At 44.8% G+C, this 22147-nt stretch overlaps 1 long non-coding RNA gene across 2 annotated transcripts in view; it reads left to right on the top strand.

Annotated features, from left to right (window-relative positions):
• Positions 1 to 19984, top strand: part of LOC108961468 (uncharacterized) — a 42887-nt gene extending 22903 nt beyond the window's left edge. Inside the window, exons 2-4 of one of the 2 annotated variants that reach the window (XR_003945945.2) lie at positions 1426 to 1515; positions 17519 to 17651; positions 18114 to 19984. This is a non-coding gene — a long non-coding RNA (uncharacterized LOC108961468). Of the gene's footprint in view, positions 1 to 1425; positions 1516 to 17518 lie in introns of both variants that reach the window. The other variant, XR_001989781.3, reaches the window with a different exon arrangement.
• Positions 19985 to 22147: the final 2163 nt, after the last annotated feature.

Below are 22147 nucleotides of genomic sequence, written 5' to 3'. Positions count from 1 at the left end.
AGCACAACCAGCTCTCAAAGCTTTCACCCAACAAGCTTTGACCCATTTTGAAAAGGCTGACTTTTTCCTCTTTCCTTCCAGCTCTCTCAGCAAAAGGGCTGAGCCTTCTCCAGTCCTGTGGCACCAGGGCTCAGCACCACGGCACTGCAGCCACCCTGTGACTGCCTGATGGGGCCGAGAGGAAACCTTTGCACATTGGGGCCCTTCACAATGACTTTTGTTGCTGATGGCGCATGTTGGGTTGTACTCGTTCAATCTTGTTAAACAGGAAACAGGTTTCGAGGCGAGAGGGTCCCCGAGAGTTCAAGCTCCCGCTTTCAAATGTTCTTGCAAGATGCACAATTGGCACCGACTTGCAGGAAATGTTTAATTGGAGTCGGAAGGCGCTGGCTCCGCTGACCTTGTATTGCATTCCTCTGGGTTCTCCTTTCACAATGATTTTCACCTATAGCTTGGATCAGGGATTTATTTATACCAGCCAATGGTGAGCCCAACAGCACCGAGGGGCTGAGCAGACCAGGGATATGCAGCAGCTGAAGGGAGGAGCGAGCAGCAAGGAGCAGTCCTAGGGCAGAGAAGGGGCTGCAGCAAACCCTAGAGTGACATATTTATGAGTCCAGTATCGGTTGCCTGCACTGATAAGCCATGGTCATTAAAGGAAGGAAAAGTCACCTTTGTGTATATAAAATATACAAGATTCATGGTCTGAAAAGACTTGACAGGAAAACATTAGGTAAATAAAGGATATCCCATAAAGCATAATGTGAAAATTAAATTACCTCATAAGGGAGGAAGGCTGTCTGTCCCAGCAGTGAAAGTGAGGAAAAATTAAATTCCTCTTTTCCAACTTGAAGCTGATTTGGCTTTAGGGTTTTGGGTGGATCTAGACACATTGTTACTGATGTCTATAAAAAAAGCATTAATGTCCATTATGTCAGACTGGAAATGCTGCAGCTTCCCATAAATTTTCACCACATGCTTGCAAGGTGGTGAAAAGCATCTTAAGCATTGCTGCTCTAGGTGGCCAAATAACAGAAGTACTATCTCAGGCAAGCTAGACCTTCAATGTTGTTTTTAGTTTTCAAGTCTCACTAGATTTTATTTTCATCTGATTTTGGGAGCTGTCCTAAATCACTTGGAAAAGTTTTCTGCCCTCCTCCCCAGACATTTCTTAGTGAGTGAAACATATCCAGGATCCACCTAGTTTTGCTTTAACTGGTTGGTAAGCCTCCAAAGCTGAAGAAATGTTGAAATATCAGGAAGAGGCAAAAGGAGGGAAATCAAGAGGGTCCACTTATTACACTAATCAACAAAAAAGATAATGGGAAAAAAAAAGGAAAGAGGAAAAGAAAGTTAATCCAGAATTTCAGAAGTCCATAATTTTTAAAAAAGCAAATTTTTAAAAATGTATTTCTATTTTTACAGAATGAACAATTTCACAAATAAGAGGTCTGCCAGTGACTGTTCCTGTGGAAGGCATACACAACCCCTGCCTTGCATACAGCTGGCCAACAGGTGAGAAACACATGGCCTTGCAGTCTTGGCAGCAAACCCCTGCAGGTACAGCCCTCAGCCCCTCTGAAGCTCAAAACTGAAAGCCTCACTGATTCCCAGAGTATTGTCACAATGCTTTTGTTGGGAAGAAGCTGATCTGACCTGAACCAAGCCAATCTCCTTTTTTATTTCAAACCTTTATCCTGAAGATACAACTCAGTGATTAGGTAGACCCAAATCTGGATTGTAGTCCTCATTAAAGTCAGATTTATGTTTTCCCCAGTAGAATTCACAGATCACCATCTATTTATAAATGTAACTGTCTACTTTAGTTCTCTCTCTTCATGGAAAAAGCGTGGGGAAAGTCACTTCCCCAATGTGCTGTGGGATTTTGGAAGGATAACTTTAGCAAACAGCACCAGTTCCCTGGGTCTCTGTTCCCAAGGACAGGTGCCACACTTGCTGAAAACCACGTTTAACTTCTCTGGTGCATCAGGCAAGCACAAGCCTCTCTGGTGAGGAGTCAGAGGCCCAGGAAGCGAGAGCCCTTATTCAACATAGCCTGCATTTTTGCACTGGAGGTTGCATCAACACCTCTTCCTACCAGTTCTTCTGCTCCAGATCTTTCCGGGTCTGGGTCATGTTGCTGTCACATCCCATTCTGACTGTGAAGTCCTTTGCTTCCCAGGAGCTGACAGTGTCCTCTTCAGAGCACCTCCAGCCCTTCAGGGCTCTGCACCAGGAAAATGTACTGAGTATTGATATGGGTGACCATTAAGTAACTGAAGGGAAGAAAAAGAACAAGAAACCTAGGCTGGGCAAACTGAATTCAGTTGATGAGGGTGAAACTTAATTATGTTTGCAGACTGTAGTCTAATGGCATCACTTTTGCACATCAGCATTAAAGAATTGTTGGAATACCAAGCCGTAAAGAATCACCATAAAGACCTCTCCTCCCATTTTTGGAATGCCCACATTATAGGCCCATGGTGTTAAACTTGGAAGTTTCTTTTCCAAGTCAAAGCAAACACAGGACTTTCTTGGCAATGAATGCTGTTTCAGTGACCTCCATTGGTCTGGCTTTTACCAGACAGAGCCCTCACTCTTTTGGAGCTGCCTTTTCTTTCCAAGTGCATGGGAGGAGGTCCCTTATCTTTATCATATATCTTCAAAAGGTGCCTCTGAGCAAGGCAATCAGTATCACAGACAGGTTTGTGCTTAGGAAACTGTGACTAATGAAGCAATAAATCACTGATTTGCCACCTCTGGAAATGCAGTTTAGTCCAACTCTGTCACCTTTATCCACAGCCTTTGGGGACATTCCTTTATTTTAAGGGGTTTACTTTCAAAACTCTGCATGTGATCCCCCCCATTAGATAAAGAAGGTGTGATCCAGAAGAGAGAGCAGTTTTGCAAGAAGCCTGCCTGACGAGGCAGCTTCATTTCATTTGATTGGGGATTTTTCTTTTATTCACTCTTTTGCCCTTTGCTGATGTCTCAGCTCCCTCTCTAATAAATAACTGGTCCACATCACTGAAGCACTGCACATAACTCAGAGCAACTTGTTACTGTTGGCAATGTCTGTGCAGAGGGGGCCCAGGAACAGACCAGCGTGGAAGCAGTCATACCTCCCACTCTTCAGGAGCAAGATTTCTGCCTGATTACAGAAGGGGTCATTAGTAGGACAATGCAAAGAAGGTCACACTCAATTCCCTCCACACAAATTGTGTGTGCTGTGGGATATTCACACAAGCTGCTCTGCCCAGGAGTATCTGGCAGGAGAAATCAGTCCTGTGATATCAACACCACAGATGTGGCAGGACATAAAAATACCCCAATACATATTTGTACTAACTGAACACAATGAAAGTGTGTGAACACTTTATACAGCCCTGAGCCCAGAGGACAGCTTTAAAATACAGAAATTCCTCTAGAAGCAGTAATATAATGAATCCAGTAGTCTTAAGGTCCTTCCAAAAGTTAGATTATAAACACAGTCTCCAAACAGTTGATGAGATTATAACATTAGGGTCATGAACAATTTTAAAAGGAAATGAGAAACAACTACATGGGGGTTGTTTTTCCCCTGCCCCTCATCTCTCTGCTCTTCACGAACACTGAGCAGTGCAAAGAGGACACTTTTTCCTGGCGTGGTTATTTGGATGCACCCACCACAAAATACTTATCTGGTAGTCAAGACACAGGGAGAGAGGGAGTTCCAGGTTCCTGCCCGGAATGGAAGAGCTCAGCTGTTCTCTGCCTGCAAAAAGGTTTGAGGATTAGCTAAGGGCATGTGGCACTATGCAGGTGGGGCACCTACTCTGTTTTTTCCCAGGGAGGTCGTGAGGGTTGAGGGAGGAAGAACAGCAGCTCCTGGTTTACAGAAAAAAAATCCCTCAGTCCTCATAGGTGCCAGCTGCTCCAGCTCAGCAGGGCCTTTCTGAGCTTTCCTTTGTGCACCCACTTAGGAGCACATAGTGCCTAATGTACCTTTCCCAAGTCCCTCAGGAACCCTTTTGGATGCCAAGACATGGAAGCAGTGAGGGAGGGAGGGAAGGAGCAGAGGGAGCACTGTTTCTGCTCCCACTTGGGTCTCTGTGGATGTTGGTACTTGAGCCTGGAAACCTTGGGGCTCGATGGAAGAGCATCAAGTGGAAGTTGAAAAATAAGTCAGCAGGGCAACTGGAGGGCAACTGTGGTTTGCTAGGGCTGTAACATCTGGGCTCAGTGGCACCCACCATGTGCCAGTGCTTTACAGTTTCAAAGCTGTCTTGTTTGTTTCTGTGGGAATTTCGGGGAAGTTTGTTATTTGCTGTTGGGTTTGTGTTTTTGTTTTGCTTTTTAACAAAGCACCTCTCAAAAGGGTATGCTTTCCAAAAAGGCATTGTTTAAGGTAATAATACAGGAGGGAAAATGGAGGATGTGGGGGAAGGCAGGAGAGAAGCAAAGCAGACAGAAAACCTCCATAGCTGCTCTCAGAAGAAAAACTCTGGGTCTATAGGGAGTGATGGATTAAAATCCACAGGACCTCCTGGAAATTTTCAGATGGGTTTCATGGAAGGCCATTTATCCTGGGGGAAATAAGGAAAAAAGCTCTTGTTTTTTTCTTGAAATGTTATGTTGTTGTTTAAGCTCACAGGAGAGCCAAGCAAGGCAGAACACCAGGCTCCCAGAGCTCTCATGCCCAAAGCACAAAGATCTGTGGCAAACTGGGTTTGGGCTATAACCACTCTAATGACTGAAATAAAGGCCATGATGACCATATTCCTGATGGAGTTACAGGAGCCTGGGATAAAAGCCATAGATTACCTAGGACCTCCATTTACAGCCTCCAGCACTGGCTCTTTGGCAGAACTGGTTTGCCTATTTCTGAGGAGGCAGCCAACTGGAAGAGGTAAGTTTTAAAACTCAGATTGGGGAAGTGAAGGTAATTTGAGCTTCTTGGCTCCAAATGCAACAGAAACCAGCAAATGGAAGATGAGGGAGCGAAGAGAAATGCCAGGGCAGGCCACAACTCCACTTTGTGAGCACAACAGCTGACTTCTCCCCTGCATGCCACCACTTTGGCAAATTTCAGGAAGGGCAAGAGCATAACAGATGGCTGTGATGGTGATGGACACTGCCTATGTCAGTCATCTGCAGGGGAAAACAATGCACAACAAGCCTCCTGTCTTTGACATCAAGCAGAAAGATAAACTCTTAATATCAGAAGGGACAGGCAGAAGATTACATCTTTCCCCATCCCTTTAAAGATTTGTCTTGAGCAGTGTATGATTAATGCTGTTATGCATTAGAGAGCCCTGCTGGTTACCAGTTAATTGCATGAAGGCAATAACAGACTTTACAAGAGAGGCTGGTATTAAATTAAAATTATTTGTTTTACCTGCATAACTTATGTCAGTGACACCTTACTGGGCAAAAGGTTGAAGCCAGGCAGTGTGAGGTGAGAACAGACTTCACAAGAGGCTGGCATTCACCTCACTCTGGATGTTTCACAAACACCTGGGTACCCAATAGGGTCTCACCAAGGAAGGATTTTGTGGGGTTTCTCTCCACCTGTGTAACACTTATTGTAACTCTGAGCCTCTGCACTAGCTGTACAAAAATAAAACAGCTACTCACTTATGTAAAAGTCAGACACATTTTATCTTGCTGGATCAAGGTAAAATTTTTTGTACCTCCAAAATGGAACTGAATGGAACTAAAAATCACAAGTTCTCATGGGATTTCCAGTACTTCCCATCTCAAGGCAGGCTACCAATCCTGCCTGAACATTTCACAGTGCTTCACCTTGCAAGCCCATTCTGGTCAGATCCAGCAATGGCCTCCTTCCTTAAAATGGCAAATATTTTATGTTAGATATATCTGCACACACTAACTTCAAGTTAAAAAAAAAAAAGATCAAAACCAAACAAGCTGAAGCTTGGTTCAAGTCTGGGCTTTTAGATTAACTCTGCTTACTTGCTTATTTTTGAGCTGTATTCATTTTTGTCCTCTTAACATGCTATCCTTTCCTACTCTTGCCCAGAATTTCCAGACTTGCTAAATCTGCACCTTTTTGGTAACAGGTTTCTCTGGAAAGAACGAGCCCCTCCTCCTGCCTCCCCCTTATCCCTGTGTAAGTAACATCCATCACTGTATCAGCACCTGACTGAGCAGCACTAGGGAAGGGTCAAGGTATTGCTTCCTACCCCTGACAGGTGTTATAACAACGCTGAACCCCCTCAGCTTATGAAACTTTCCATTCTACAAACTGCTGCCCAGACTTTTCTTCTTGCTATTCCATCCTCCCTGGAGGCTTCCTGGCTCTGCTCATGCCAAGGCAAAAAGCCATTCACACTCCTGCAAGTACAAAAGCCAAAAACAGACTTTCCCCATCTTGCAGGGTGTCTAGAAGAGCCAGTGAACGTGAGCCCAGCCTCAGGGGTCCTCTGTGATGGCCACAGCTGGCATTGTCCCCTGGGTTAGGCTCTGTCAGGCATGGTGCTGGGAATCTCCCCACCAAGCAGGGCTGTGCTTGGGCTGAAATGGAAGACCCAGAGGAGAAAAATAAACATACAGAGACACAGGAATCCTTCTCATACACCAACCAGCTAGCCCTTCTCTGTGGAGGGGTCAACCCCCACAGGCACTTACAGAACTTACACAAGCAACAGCATAGCCAGAACTAGGAAATCAGGACTGAGTTTGAGGTGTTGGGGTGCCAGTTTGGTTGTGGAGGAGGTAACAAGTGCCAGTGCTAAGCAGAAGCAGTAATGCATCCATACAGAGCACAAGCACCTCAGAGGCTCTTCCTCAGGGAGATGCCTGGTATACTCTTCCTCTCATTGCATTCTTCACTGTCCTTTTCTGCCTCTTATGAATGTCCAGACTAAACTAGTTCAAATCACTCCTTGCTATTAAATCTCTGTGGCCATCAACTAATTAGGACAATTAGCTGAAATGAAACATCTAGATTTCAAGCAAGAGGAATGAATCCTGTCCCTTGGGATCCAGATGCTTAGATGTTGTTCAAAAGTTCTCGTTTCCCACATGACACATTTTCTGTTAGCTTGTAGCTCAGAGGCACAATGCAGCAGTCATTTGTCTAAGAAAAAGAGGAGCTCCTTGGAGAGGCTGCATTTTGGGACTGTCAATCTCATGGACACCCTTCCCTTTAGCAATGCTTTTATCTTCATGCAAGTCAAGCAATTATTGCTGACTGAACCAGTAGCCTGGCACAAGGATTATGCTTGGTCTTCTCCTCAGGAAATGCAAAAAAAACTTGATATTAACCTAACAGTGTGTGGAGAAAGCATAAGAGAAGGCTATTGGGGAGGTGAGAAACTGTACTGTTTCTAAAATATTTAATATTATAATATATTATTCTATATCCTCCCTTTCATATGGTTTGAGTCATCACAGCAGCACTGTGTTTAAGGAGTAATGCTGTACATCCTCTTGCATTCAGTTGTTGATAACCATTATGGAAAAGCTGCAGACCTGCAGCCTCAGAAGCAACCAAATAGTTAAATATTGACTGGACCTGCTCAGAGGCAGAGTGACAATATTTCTGACATTCCAAGGCTGGCAAGCCAGTGGAAAGGATCCTAGAACTGCATCCAGAATTAATTATTTCCACTCTCCACTTGCATTCCTGCAGACTGAAGGTGGAATAAGAGACATTACAGCAGCCTTTGTCCATCAGAGACATCATCCAAGCAGAGGAATCCTTGCAAAGACTGTCTTAAAAACAACAAAAAACCCATAAACAGGCAAACAAAAAACCAAACAAAAACCCCAAAACAAAACAAAAACACCAAAAAACCCAACTAATTCATTCCTTAATTTTGATTAGTGATTTAATTTAGTTTGGCTATAATTCATAAAGAAGTTTCAGGCATCTATCCAGCAGAGATGTGCACAGCTTCTTGGACAGTGGCACCAGAACTCCTTTACTGGCAAGAGAACATGTACTGGCAAAAGTGCTTTCAGCAAAACCCAGAGAGGGAAACTGCAAAAACAAGAGCAATAAAATAATACCCTAGGCAGGGGATAAAGAAAAGGCTAAAGTCAGCATTTTATCTGATAGTCTGTCTTCAGGAAATGCCTGTGAAAACAGCTTTGGAAAGTAATAGCTGATCTGGCTGCAGATATTCCCTGAAATAAGAAAGGTGCAGAATCCTGGTGCCATTTTTTGAGTGAATTTTTTTGTTGTTTTGGGTTTTTTTAAGAGAAAAGAAAACAGTTCTCACCAGAAGAGAAGCATTCTGCCACCCCAGGAAAGGCAGGGTGCCTTATTATGGATAAAGTATTAGAAGATACAAAGCTGACAGGCAAAGGAGTCACATAATTCTAAGTGCAAAAGGAAATAAGTCTGCATGAAAAATGAGTGAATGGAAAGGGATAGACAAACACAAAGCAGGTCACTATGGTGTTGAAGTGTTTACCTAGAGAGGCTCTTTCTGAATCTCTGAGTGCCATCATCACAGTTTTCCTCATTCTCAGAATTTTTATGTGCTTTGTTTGGGTTTATTTTAATTGACAATTGTACCTGTGAAAATCTGAACCTTGATCTGCTCTGCTGCATGCCTTCTCTTCTTCATTCACTTGAAGGGAATGCATTCTGCAGGAGAGGGAAGCAGCTGGAGAGCTGGCAGGTGTCATGTTGCCATTAAAGACAAGAAATGTGTCTCCAGAAAGCAAATGCACCGCACATGGGAGGCCTGACAGATGTGCTGTGTCCTGAAACCTGGGAGCAGCACAAATAACACCAACCTCGCTGTCAGCACCCAGGGCCCTGGGGCAGCACTGCCATGGGGGCACACCTGGTTGTAGGGTGACACATAAGCAGGCATCTTCTCCTTCAATTTATGGTTTATTCTCCATTGGTCTAAAGACAGGAGAAAGCTCCTGAGGAAGAGACATGGAGAGGTGCCCTTGTGCCTGGAGCTGGTGGAGTGGCCTGCAGGGAGGGTGGCTGGAAGATGCTGCACCTCCTGGCCTACTTGGCTGAAATGGCAGCTCAGAACTCAGGCTTCCCTCAGTTGTGGTTTGTGGCTTATGGTTTCTTGGGAGGAGGGTCTCCTGAGGGGGAATAAGGGAGCTGATGCCATAAAACAGGCTCTAAATCACATGTCAGCTTTTATGGCCAGCGTTCATACTTGTAGAAGCATCTTCCAGATTGCTCAGGCTGCCGGGCTGTAGGATGGCTCTTACTGAGCTGGGCAATACTGGGACTGTACAAGCAGCACTGTGGAAGGAGATCAGACACCCTGCAGACAACACTGGGGCTGGGATCCAGCAGGTAGACTGAGATGGGTGTTTGGGGGCTGTAGAAGCATGTGCATTTCACTCAGCTGTAGCCAGTTCAGAGCCCCTGAAAGTGCCAGGTATATTAGATACTCTAGGCTCAGGTACTGGATGCAGTACACCTGGAAACTGTACTGTAGAAACAAAGTGGCAGCCTGCCATCTAAGTCAGGCGCTCCAGCATCCATGTCTTCCTCACATCTGGTGCCAGAGTCAATCAGCCAAACCAGATGCTGATCCAGTATAGCTGTTACTGGCATGGAAATGGGAAGGGAACCATCCCAAATAACAGCAAAGTGAATACCTCTTTAGAAACTGCCTAAGTAAATAGATAAACACAATAACCTAAACCAACCAGAAATTAAAAATTATTTCCCTGAACAGCAGCAAGTGGAAGATAAGAACCAGCCTTTATCAAGTCCAGAGGCCTCCTGGACAGAAGGAAAAACAAGTGGAAGATCAAATGGATTGTGGGTCAAGTAAAGCACTAGGCAAAGAGGTTTGAGCCAAACCACAGGACACATTTGTCAAGCTCTTAAAAAAATAGAAATGCAGGATCAAAGCAGAAGCACTTTGCAAATATTAACATTTGTCACCTACTTTTACTTTTGATGTGCTTCATTTTGAAGACATTTCTCCCTTTTCTCTCTCTTTTTTTTAAACAGGATAATCTAATCTTTCAGTACACACACTTGCCTTCTTCAAAAGAAACACAGGGACAAAATTACTGAAACATGGAAAACTTTAATAAGAATAGATTAAAAGAACCAACATATGGAGAACAAATATTAAAAATATATTAGCAGCAGTCCAGGGAAATGTTGTTAACACTGTAGTTAAATATTCAAACATAAAGGTTTTGGTAGTTTTCCCAGCAAAATACAAATGAAACAATAACTCCTTTTATTGCTTCACATTTGAGTGGAGGAAGAGCATTCCTGTAGCACTTGAGTCAGCAACAACATAAAGAAAATCACAACAGCACCAAATGGATCCCATTCATTACTGATCTGTAGGTATTGTTTTGGAGATGCTATCCCATTGACTGCCACAATCAAAATATGGTTAAAACAAAAAAAAAAAGGCAAGGAGAAAAAGAAAGGTTGAAAACTCTTTATGGAGCATTTTCAGCTGTGTGTTTGTCCTCGCTACCTCAGCGAGAGGAGTCCTTACTCAGCGGTGCGCTGATGGTCCTGCAAGACTGGGTTACAGCTTTGTTTCCTTCTGCCCTTGGGTTAGAAGGTTTCCATGTCTGCACTGACATCCTGAGCCACGGGACTGCAGAGGGGAGCAGCCTTGGAGGACCCTGGGCCTGCCTTGAGAGCAACCTGCTGCACACTGAGCCACCACGGCGACCTTTTGCGCGCTGCGGCCCCGGCGCTGCTTAGCGCGCTGCAAGATACACAACAACAACAATACCTCGGGCTGAATTTAGGAAATTCGGTAATTGTCAAGTGTGGTAAATCATCTTTAAAGCAAACACTCTTGAAAGAGCAGAGATAATGTTCATTCCCCCGGGACGAGGCGGTAGCGGGGAATAGCGAGGCTGTGGGCAGGGTTTCAAAGCAGCCCCGTGACACTGGGCGAGATAGTGCCGCCCGCTCCCGACGGGATTTCTGAGACTGCTGGCACCAGGGTGACAGGCCAGCAATCGTTAACAGGGGAAGTCTGTCTGGTGCCTGCTCTTTGTTCCAGCCCCACTTTCATATTTGAGAACCCTTAGTGTATACTTTCTATTCACAGCAACATTTCAGCCTGTCGCAAGTGTGGCCCCGGTGATTATAGTTAGGCAAATACAGCGAGAACCCACACATGCTTGAGCCCTTCAAAGTATCTTTTTTTCCCCCCGCTCAGTTTCCACTTGTTAATATTTGACCGAGTCTGTAGTTTGAACAAGTACTTCCCAAATATATTTCAGCTTTCAAAAAGAAAAAAAGAAAAGCCACCGAACGTTTACGGTGTTCAGAGCATTTATGGCTGAAACTCGTTCTGCAGGTTCAGCCATCTGTCCTGCCCATCCTTGCACAACCGTTCTCTTGTAAAATGCAGTCGGCCTTCTTATTGGGGAATGCTCAACACCCCTGGCACCACAGTCAGTTCCTCGATATCCCACCAGGATGACTTCTTGGAAATACTAAAAGCAAGGAAGATGCTAGGAAGATGTGGCTCAAGATGCTTACAGCTGCAGGGGGGAAGAAGCCATTGAAATGTAGATAACAATCTCTTAAGGATCCACCTGAAGGAAGGACATACACAAAGTGAGGGACTGTGATCACCTCCCTAGAAAGATGATGATGGGATACATACTTCTGACTACATGAAAGGGAATTGCGTACCAGGAAGAACATCAGAGATGGGCCAATGTAAAGGTTACTCAGATTAACAAATACAGTAATTGCCGTTCCTAACTGCTATGCACATGAAAGAGCTTGTGTTCCTGTTATTCACCATTAGGAGAAATGTACCTGGAATTTCACAGAAGTTGGAAAACACAGAGTTCCAGCATCTCCAACAGCTGCCCTTCCAAGCACTTTAAAGTCTTAGCACAGGTGACTCCGTGGGATTTTACACAAAGGCTTCTTCATTCTGCTTCTGGCAGCATAAAGCATTTTAAAGAGGATATCAATAGCACTGTTTTTATAGAGGCTATAACAATTGTTCTTATGTGAATCTGTTGAACTGTTTTAAATCTCCTTAATCCTATGAGTAGACAAATGTGAAATCAGAGAATTTTACAGACCTAGCTTCTTTTTTTTCAGTCATGCACATATACCAGTTCTGGATTGCATATTTCTGTATATAAGCCTATGCTCTGTACATTGATACTTTTTGCTCACCAAGATAAGAAAACAAGGATGCTGCAATATTAATAACAAGGCAGCCCATTTTCCCTTTGAAGAAAAGTTCTTCTTTAAAAATAAGCTTTATGATAGATGTAAAAAATTGTGTGTTCTTAGAAATTATGGGTATTTCTTAGTGTGCCAATGTAGCACTATTATAATGACCCTCAACAAGCCTGAAAGGCTTTCCCACAGGCAAGGAAGGAATATGTGGGGTTCATCTCAAAGTCTGTGTAGTTACACAGACCTACAGGAACTGCAAAAATGGTGTAGGAACTGCAATGTATGACAGCAACTCCACTTTCATATTTGCCTTGCTTGTAACTGGAACAAAGTTACTTTAGGTGAAGCTCAGTCCCACTACAACAATCAGAAAGTTCTGATCTCACAGGGACACCAGGGGAAAAAAATGTTGGGAAGGCCGAAAATGGGAAAGTTTTTCTAACAGCTTAACTTACAAAAAATAAATAGCTAAGGTTAATAACATTTATTAGCAGTGCTGGTTAAGTGTTTGAATCAAACAATTTTTTACCAAATTTGTCTCACTTTATCATAGGAAACCTCAGGCTACAGAAACCTTCTAAGCCAAGGAGAAAAACCATGGCTCTCTGTCCTCCCTAATGGTTGTTACAGTGCTGTTGAAGACACACAACCTCACAGTGCCCCTGCAGACACTTGGGGTGAAAGCACAGTTATGTTGAGCTGAGTTTTATGTGGCCACTTAAATAAGTATAAAAATTTCCATTATTTTCTTCCCATTCTTCTCACAGGCCATGGATGCTTCCTGTCCATTTCACAGACTGCAGGTGTTAATGCCGCATCTCCATTGCTTCTCCTCTGCTACCCCTTTTTCCAGGTGCCCCTTTACATTCATACATGCTTTTTCCACTCTACCTTCTTATCTTTTCCTTTTCCACTGGGCAATCATAGTTGGAGCTGTTTTGTCATTTTCTCCCTGGAAAACATCTCTCCTTCTGCAGCACATGGAAACATCACAGCTTTCTTTTCACTAATAACACGTCACCAGCTCAAGCAGGCTAGCAGAGGCAGCCTGCAATCTCTTGTCTATAAGGCCTATGGGTGCTGCCAAATGACCTCTTTGTAGCATTTCTTCCTCCTGGAAATACAACCATGGAACAGTTAACATTTTCAAAGTGTAAATCAGGCTCCTATCTTGGATGCAACTGGTACAGTTGGAGCATGGTCGGTTTAAATCAGCTCATAAAATGAAAACTACATAATGAATGAGCACAGAAAATTGACTTGGCAAAACTCCACTGCAATGATTTGTTTTCCAAAGTGCAGCTGATTTACAGATTTGAGGCCTTCATTGGTGCTCTCTAGGTTTAAAGCAAGATATTTCAACAAAAATTATAGCTGAAGAGCCGCTCTGCTAATCCAGGAAATGTTCTGAGGGTGACAGTAAACGCTCGAGGTATGTGCGAGAGGGCTATGTCCCAGCTGGTACTGCTACATCTCTGCACAAAGCAGCCAAGCAAGCAGAGTTCCTGGATTTATTGGCTTTCCAGGGCCCTGCCCTGCCCATGGCCCCAGAGCCATCCCACTACTCCAGCAGGCCAGGCGTGGGTTTAGCCAGATTCCTGTGAATTCCCACTGAGTTTCCACCCCGTAGCTGGAACGGGCACGCGCAGACATTGCTGGCTCTGGGTGGCTCCCAGCTACCCAGCCCCAAAACCACCCTTTCCATGGGGGCTGGGGGATTCCTTGGAGGGCAGAGGAGAGCCTTCAAGAGCTAAACCGTGAGTCACAGCCCTTGGAGGAAACAAATGCTAAACAAGGCACTTCCTTGGGCCTGCTGCAGTTTGTCTTAATAAAGGGAGAACAAGATCTCCATCTGCTAGCTCCTATCTGTGCTTTCCAATCCCAGCATTTAACTTTCATCTCATTCCTAAGTGAGGAATCAAAAGTTCTTGCAGAAATTGACCTACTACATGCTTTGTCAGTTGTAATGTAGGTCTTATTCCTCAATGAACTGGAAGGTGACTCTACTGTGATGACAGAGGAACTGGTAGCTGCCATCAAGTGGAATGCCTGGCTGCACACCATCCATCTGTGGGAAGGTGCCCACAAGCATTTAGGAGCTCTCCAGGATGGATATCTTTTTTTTTTTCTTACTCCAGCATGAAATTAGATGATGGAAATTTAAAACTACTTAAGACACAACAAAGTGCCCATAGGAGACAACATAAGTAGCACAACCCTACAAATGTCAGTGTCCTGAGTTTAAGGACTTTTACCCACCGTGTCAATTTAAAAATCAAAACAAGAGCACAAGGGAAACTCAGTAGGATGGACTGTGCCCTCCCTTCAACTCCGATATTGCAATTTAGTCCTCTGACTTAAGGATGTTATGAAGGAGGTTGATTTCTCTTTTAGAGGATGTGACACCAACTTTGAAAGCCACAGGGATGCTTACGAACAGCTTCCTCACAAATAAAAATAGGATAAAGAGTTTATTAAACTTTCAAACTTTCAAAGATGACAGACTCAAATTATTGTTCCATGTAGGATGTGAAGAATGGAAAGACAGAGGTCTTTCTGCTGTGGGGTGGGAAGATGCCTTTGTTTCTAGCACACCTGAACTGCAGAAGTCAGGAAACAACAGATATTTCATATCACTCATTTATCTGGGTCTGTGGAAAGAGAAGCTTAAGAGCTTAAAAGTTCTGCCACAATGTTCTCATGACCAGAAATACTGACAGTCATCCAGACTTCCTGGGAAAGCTTGGGAAAGGCTTGAAGAAGAAGAAATTTTACAGGACAGAAATTGGAAGGAAACAAACTCAAATTACCCAGAAATGACTTGGCTGAAAGAGGGGCAAGTCAGAAATGTAAATTCAGAGTTAAGGGTGTAAGATTTTCAAAGGGGCATCACAGTGCCTTGCCCAGCACCGCCTGGACCTTTGTGACATATTTTGGGGGTGTAATGCCAGCAGGATGTCCCCAGTGAATGGACAGCAGGCAGGAACTGGGAAACATGTCCCTTGCTAGTTCAGCTGGGCAAACAGGGCTGGTCCTGCACCCTCCCTGACACAGAGCACCTGCCCAGCAAGGCATTCAGGGGCTTTTTTTTTTTTTTTTTTTTTCCCCAGGGTTTTTTGGCAGGAAAAAAATAAAATTCTTCAATTTTCCTGCAGTTTTTTCTTGCTCCATTTTTTAGCCCTAGTTTCTTTCAAGCTACAAGTTCTTCCTCTTTTCACCACATCCATGACTTTCTTTTTCTCACAAATTGAAGTGGAAAAATGTTGGAGGAATAACAGAAAATTTTCTAAGAATTCTCTGTTTCTGGAGATAAATTCTGAAATTTTTTACTTCTTTTATTTTCATTTACAGATTTTTAAGCTGACTGTTTGCTCTATCAAGCCTTAGAAAGACTTGATAGCTCCTAAGGGCGTGTGAAACCAAACTCACCACCCTGATTCTTAAAATCCTCAGAAGGTCAACATTCAGCAATGCAAAGTGTGAGACTATTACTTCTTGCATTTGCACATCATTATTATCTACTCGAAACTGTAGCTGCAGGAAAGACAGGGAAAACCACTGGGATGAATTCATGTGGCTTCCAGGGAAAATTTGCAATTGCCTTAATGTGGATAACACTATTTTTTTTGTCAATACTTGCAGGGCAGTGTAAGAGGGCAGCTTGGCTCTGTATATGTATTCACACAGAGTAGCAAGTTGGTGGCATGAGCAGAAGTTTGGAGGGGGGAGGGTTGGGGTTTTTTGCCTCCCTTTTTTTTTTTTTTTTTTTTCCCCAATAGACCCGGGCAAAGTTTTGTGTAATTTTCCAGTGACCTTGATTATGCAATTGGGCATGGCTGCTGCCCTAGGAGACATCAAAGATGCCACACTCATCAGGTGGCAGGCAGCCCCAGCCAGGTGAGGGACACTGCGAAGGCACCGGCCAGTGGCAGATGGCTCTCCAGCCTGCCTGGTTCAATGAACTTCTCGGGAAACTCTTATTGCTCCCACTCTAATTTTTTTTTTTTTTTTAAGAAAGCAAGTTACAGACCTGCCAGTCGTAAAACACACAGAGGCATCATCAGTTAGAGAATGATTTACTGCAAATCAACTGGATTATTTATTTTCCCTTTCAAACAAGGAGAGGAAGGTCCCAATCCAGAAACAGCACGTGCTTAACTCCAGCCAGGAGCTCGAACCCCGCTGAAGTGAAAGGGTTAAATGCAGCCCCCTTTGAAGTCAGCAAGGGCAACCCTTTATCTCAACGGGGCTAGCTCTTCCTCCCGGCCCTAAGTGCTTTGATGAATCCGCACTGTAACACCCAAACGAGGTGCAAAGCAACATCCACGCATCCAGGGTCCCTCCCTGATGCCAGCATAAGGCTTTGGAGCCGGGCTGGAGCCGGGGCTGGGACACGGCCCTTCCACCCTCTCTCCTTCAAAAGTCAGGAATATCAGGTGAGAAACACCTGGCTCCTCTCTGCAGCCCTGGCCACGGGCAGGCAGTAAAGAGCGCTGAGCCTGCAGAGGCAACGGCGTGAGGCAAGCAGAAGTGTTGTTGTCCCAAATTTTGTGTTCTGTTGGAGACCCTGACCATGCTTGATAAACCTCCTCACCAACCTCAGAGGTACAGAGGTAACCAATTACAGTCTCAAACTGCAAAAATGTGGCTAATGTTACCCAGAAACCCTCCCATCACTGCTAGGTTATCTTTCAATGTTACCATAATTTTACCCTTCCCCCAAAGACAGATGAAAGCCACCTACACCCAGTGTTTCAGGTGGTTGAATGTTAGTTGTTTCTGTGGTAGGACCTGGAAAACTTAGCTATGAGCAGTTTGTACCTGGTTCTCTTTGAATACTTCTCTCTCTTTGGTCCCTTTACCACAATTTCTGTTCCCTGAAAGCCTGGGAGGCAGATCTTAGCAAGCAGGTAATCTGTCTCCCAAGTGCTCTTGACACAAGTGAGACAAAGAAGAATGAAAATTGCCCATTAATCCTTGGTTTTCAGATTTTTTTTTTTTTTTTTTGCATCAAGAATTTTCTGACCAAAGCAAGGTCTTTCCAAAACATCTTTTTTTCTTTCCCTCCAAAAAAGCAGAAAATTGAGTGAAAAAATAAGAACGAAGAAAAATAAAAGGTCTGGTCAATCAAGCCCCAGGTCTCTTGTCTCCAGTTTGTGATTATGTTTTATGATCTCAGACACAACAGATTGCGAGCCTGCAGTGTTTGGAAATAGTAGATCATTAAACCTTCTGGCCAGGTGTAAATGCAACCTTTGTCTTCTGATGACTGTGTGAGAATTACCTTCCTTCTCAAAGTCCCTGGCTGGCCCTGCTCTCTACTGGTACAAACACCCCTGCTTGGAGCTACAACCACAATGTGCTTCCACTTTATTTCTTATCTATCCACAGGCACCATCCCAGCCCATAACATTTCAACTGTCCTGAGACAGAAGAAAAAAACTGCTGAGCAAGCTACCAAAAATTTGAAAGAGTGTGGCCTGTGAGTTTTTCTGCTTCTTCACCCAAGGGGATTTTGTACCAGGTAAATAATAAAAAACGTGTAATGATTGACTAGGCTTTTAAACCTGAGCTGAAGGTAAGTTTGCCTTGCTATTCCAGTTAAATATTCTCACTAGCCCCCTTCTTTTTCTCCAGTTGGTCATGCCATGAAGTCCCATTCAGTCCCTGATGCATTCTTTATTCTTTAGAAATTTGGGCAATAGTCAAATCTGACCTTTAGAGCCATAAACAAATTAAATTGTTTCACAGCCAAATAATATGAAACAATATTGAATAGCTAGGCTTCCGCTGAGTTTCCTCTTAAAGAGAAAGAAGCCCTGAAACAGCACAGACATGGAAGATAGAGGTGGAGGACAGGGATGCTGATACCCCACACAGCAGTGAGATGGCAGAGCACTGGGGCTCAGCTAGGGACTGATGGGTATTAGCACTTTGGAAAATGTTGTGAGAAGCATTTATTAATTATTTCCTCTTCTGGGAACAGAGCACTCCCTGAGAGCCATACCCTGCTGCACAGACAGCAGTGCCAGCAGCGCCTCGTGCTCTGGCTGCGCTTCAAGGTGAAACCCAAAAGTGGCCAAGGCGGCCTTGGTGCCACTGGGTCGGAAACCATTTCTGCTCTCCGCTGTTTGCCTGACCTATGGCTGCAGGCAGCCCAGCCTTCCTGCACACACAGCTCCCCCTGCCACAGGCGGTCCTGCTGACACGGCGGAGGGGCAGGACTGTGTCACCTGCTGTCAGCCCTGCGGGGACATCCTTGAGAGCACGGCTGCTCCCTTCCCCTCGGATTGCATGCAGGAAGCCGACAGCTGCCGAGGTGGCAGCAAGTGAGTCCTCTTTGGAGAGATGCTGTAAGGTTCAGCACCTTTGTGGAGCATTGCTGGAATGCAAAGCATCTGGAGCAGATGTGGAAATGTGATAAGGCTCCTAGCTGTCCTTAAAAACACTATGAAGTGGCCGGGTAGGGATTCCCCTGGCAAAGGGAGATTCCCCACCTGGCACCAAGCAGATCTCAGTTGCCAGTGAGGCTCCGGGACCACCACAGGCAGCCCACCCTCAGTCCCCTGGGGAGATCTCTGCTGTGGGTGGCACCCTGTCGCCTGCTCCCCCTGTCTCCTTTGCAAGGGGACATCCCACCTGGAGACAGGCCACCCCTCCCCTGCCTTGCCTGTGCAGCCAGTTATAGTTTATGCATAAAGGCATAAAGAAAGAAACAGAGCAATAAGAGGAGCTCTGGGCCAACACGAGCCACGCAGTACTGCAGCTATATTGGGCAGGTGGCACCCACAGCCCCCTGGCTCTGACACCAGGGCTGGCAGAGGCGTCCCTGTGCCCCTGGGCACCCATCAGCACAACAGCAGCCCATCCGTGGGGCACCTCCCAGCACCTACACCAGCACCAGCACTCACACTCAGTATAGAGAGATCCCAAACCACAATTAATTCTTTCCCTACATGATGTCTGCACACACAATCCAAGCAACAATCTGCTTATTAGAGATGTACAAATGACACTCATGGCTGCTGCTTTTCCCTGAGGCTGGCCACCTGAACTGCCATTACTGTCACTGATATGAAAAGCATTAAATTACCTACAGGTATGTGCCATTTGCAAAGTAGAGGTGGCAGCCATGAAGCACATTTAGATGCTTTAATTAACTTGAAGAGCTATGAAGCCGTGCCTGTAACTAAACTAGAGTTTTGCCTTCTGTAAACCGTTTGACATAAGAATGATGAGTATAAGAATTAGATGTAGGAATACATCTAAATATTTATACTACATTCACTACACAGTATCTGAGCACATGTTTATGTTGTAACCTCCACTTTTACATCCGTTAGTTTTGCTTTGCTGTGTAACCCCGGGTTAGCCACTGCTCAGTGCCACGGTGCCCTTCCACAGGCACTGACTTGGCTCTGGGATGATTCAGGATAAAGCTCTTTCTCTGGACAATGCATTTCCATGCTCTTGGTGCAAGACTTGCTGAGGCTTCAAAACCAGGACCGAGGATTGACCAGCCTTCTGAGCTAAACCAGGCTGGCAACCCCTGCCTTGTACAGCCCCAGCAAACCGAACCTCCTCATGTTGCATTTCAAAGTCCTCTGACACAGGGCAAGGAAATGCTGTGGCTGGGACCCAGTAGCTGCTGTCATCAAAATGCTGACAGAAACAGAGGTTAAGGGTACTAAATATTTCACTGTTAGCAAAGCCAATATAACATGGTTTTTTGAAGACTGGGGAGAGGGGGACTCTGCCAGCAATGGTACTGAGATACACACAAAGCCCTGAAACTAACTTTGAGTAAGGTTTTAGAAGTCTTTCAATTAGATGAAATAAATGTGCATTTTGATCAAATGTTTTGCTCTCTCTTTAATGCTTGTTTCTATTTAAAATATTAACCAGTAAAATAAAGAAAATTAATTTTTGGGGAACAAAGCCATGCTTGATTTTTAAAAGTTCAAAACAGGGCTTCTTGTGCCTTGGTATTTTGCTCCTAAAACACATTTGCTAATAAATTTTTATCCAGAATAATCCATCTAATTCTACAATTATTATAGCAAAAAGCAATGTTAGCAATTATACACTCTCTCACACATAGGAATTTACTCTTTTTTTGCCCATTTAACAGAATTGCAAGTGCTTCAAGCAGAATTTTTGACCAAAGGGCCATCTGGAGGTTTTGTATTAGTAAGCTAAATGGTTGGACAGGGTAGTTCTAATTTTTTCTACTAGACACCATGACACTTGCCCCTTGCCACGTTCCAGAGGATCTCTTGAAGTCAGCATCTTCAGGGAGGTGGTCCCAGCAGAGACTCCTCAATTCTACATTTTCAGCCCATCTTCTACCACTCCAGGAAACAGACAGAGTGTCATCACAGTCTCAATGACTGACAGCTCCCTCCATGAAGCTCAGTCATTTAGCACTGTCACTTGTTTCTAAGAAGCTGTTCTGTCATTGCAGGACTGCCCTTCTTTCCCCTCCACACACACGATTTCCCCAGTCAGTGCCCAAAGCCTGGCTCTGGACAGCAGCAGCTCCCTCACCACCCTCCTTGAAAAATGAGTTTTGCTTTGCAAGGGACAATTCTGTTTTGCCAGCAGGGTGAAGAGCAGGAACGCCATCCTGCTCTCTGCAGCCACATCCCCAGGGGAGTGGGTGGGAGGTGTTGGCCACTGCTGGGAGCGGAGCCTGGGAGAGCCAGTTTAGGTGGGAGAGGGATTTGCCCCCTTGACACCTGCTGGCAAGTGGCTGCTGGGGAGCCCAGGCTCCTTGCTCAGGGCCATTTGCATTGCAGGGTCACCTCTCACCTCCATCTCTGTATCTCACAGCAGTTTTGATTACTGGGATTCAGCCCCAGACTATTTCATCCTATTCCTGTTTCATCCACCTGCTATTATCTCCTGCCATTCTTGAGAAATTTCAGCCAATTTATGCTGCTCTCTCTTTTTTCCCTCCCCATCATTAATTTCTTTTCTAGGGTGGAGAGCTTCCCAGATCACCCTCCACCCACTTACACACATGCATGCACACACACACACACTTTATAGAAAGTGTTTACTTATGCGGGGGCAATAGTTTAAAAGGTAAATGAAATAGAGGACGCAGCCTGGATTGGCTTAGCAACACAAACAGTGCCAGCAGGTAAAGGGCCCAGGCCTGTTCTTTCCCACCTCAGAATTGTTTTAAAATGACACCCCTTCATAATTAATTGTACAGCACCTGATTAGTCACTATTGACAGACCTAGAGCCAATTGACTTTTTTTTCTTCTTTTTTTTTTTTTTTTTTTTCATCTGGCTGGGTAGAAAATATGAAGTGCCTGTAGCCACACACACAATATACCTTCTGGTGATTACATCAGGCAGCTGAGCAATTAGAGCTGGTAGGATCAGCTCAGGAGCTGGAGGCTACAGCAGCAGGATCACAGCCCAACCTTACCCTTTAATATGAAAATGAAGGAGGAAAGCAACAAATCCAATAAACCTTAAAAGTCAAACAAAGCCAACTGGGAGCTCATTTTTGATGAGCCAAAGGAAGAAATGGGGCTGATAAAGCCGGGTGCTTCTTCTGCTGCTCTGGTCTCTATCCTGCATGAGGAGGATTAAACTAGTCAGGAGAAGGCAACCCCAGTGGCAGAAAATGTCTGTGTGGTTCATCAGCACTGGAGCTGGGTCAGAAAGGGTGGATTTGTACCCCTTTCCACTTCCAGGCATCTGTGAGCACTTTGCAAATCAAATGAGTTTGCTGTGGGACAGGGCAAGGACACATCATACCGGGGGAAGGTGCAGGCAGCCTTTGCCCACCTTGATCTAAAACAGTATTATCTTGCTGGAAACTTTGGAAAAAAAAGCCAGTCTCCACCACCAGGAATGCAGTTGAGGTCCTCCATCTCCTGATCTCCAGCAGCCCATTTCCAGACACGCTGCTTCCAAGCTTCCCAGTCAGCCTGGCATCAGCTCAGCCCAGCCATTGTACAGCCCAGTAAAGCCGAGTCCTGCCCCTGTGCAAACACTTTGC

The sequence above is a fragment of the Serinus canaria genome, chromosome 2 (genome assembly GCF_022539315.1).
Source record: "Serinus canaria isolate serCan28SL12 chromosome 2, serCan2020, whole genome shotgun sequence".
Lineage (NCBI taxonomy): Eukaryota > Metazoa > Chordata > Aves > Passeriformes > Fringillidae > Serinus > Serinus canaria.
The sequence above is the reverse complement of the archived record's forward strand: the minus strand, read 5'-3'. Positions and strand labels throughout refer to the sequence as shown.